The following is a 1,160-nucleotide window of genomic DNA, read 5'->3' on the forward strand; positions in this document are numbered from 1 at the left end:
CTTGCCTTGGATGGAGGCAGGCCCTGCTCCCTCTGTGACTACAGAGCTCAAGAAGGTTCTGTTAAAAGTCTGGCTCTTGAAAGATGCTCTGACTTCACAGCCAAACAGGACCTGCTCTGCAGAGACCACCTTTCCTCACCAGCCTCTCTCCCTCCCCCTGTGTTAACAGGCAGCTGGCACTGCTGGAGCAGGGGTTGTTGATCTGTTAAAGGATCGTTGCCTTTCCAAACTGCATTTCAGGGAGATAGGAATTGTAACCTGCAGTCTGCAGGATTTCTGTGTCCAAAGGTGATCCTGTGTGTGTGTGTGTGTGTGTGCCTGTGCATGTGCCCCCTCCCCTGAGAAATAACCCTGCCTGGGGCAGGCCACCCTCGGGCAGTGGCACTGTGGGGCCACACCAGCCGTGCTGTGCTGGCTGCACTTGGGCTGTGGCTGCTACAGCCCTGTGTGCATCACATCCCTGTTCTGAGGAGCAGAGATGTGCCTCAGGCCAGGCCACTTGAAGGACAGGAGCACTAAGCTGAGCAGCTGTGGTGAGCTGGCAGGTGTCACAAGTATTGCTTTTATGATCAGTGGCTCTAATGGCAAAACCTTTTCTAGGGAATCCCACCTACAGCCAGCAGATGAACCACAAAGGACAGACTCCATCTATTTTCCAGTATGCTGTTTGGTATCTAAAGGCAAGTGCTTCTTAGAATATTACTTTTTGGGGGTTTTTTTGCAAAAGACAATGACAGAACATGGGTCACAATGCATAAAGTACACTTATGCTCAGTCACTTGGAAGAAGGATGTGCTGGAGCACCCATGTTTGAATTTTAACTGTTGGCTGTGAGCCAGCTCCAGAGGTGACGTAGGTGTTTTTTAAAATTACATTAGTAACTTAGTGGGGTGTCTGTAAGCAGGCCAGCTGCACCACAGCTCTTGACTGGCACAATTCCATAGTGAAGATGCACAGGTCTGAGCCTAAAGGAGAATTTCCCAGGAGATAAATAATGCCCTATCTGATATTTCAGCCTTGATTGCCTACAGTGTCCTGAGACAAACACTGGAAGATATATGGAAAAGATTTTGTTGTTATTGTTGTTGCTGTTGTCCCTGGTTACAAACCCTCTCAATAGATTTGGAGATGTTGAAAATAATCTATGAGAATGTGGATCA

The sequence above is a fragment of the Passer domesticus genome, chromosome 12 (assembly GCF_036417665.1).
Source record: "Passer domesticus isolate bPasDom1 chromosome 12, bPasDom1.hap1, whole genome shotgun sequence".
In the NCBI taxonomy this organism is placed as follows: Eukaryota; Metazoa; Chordata; class Aves; order Passeriformes; family Passeridae; genus Passer; species Passer domesticus.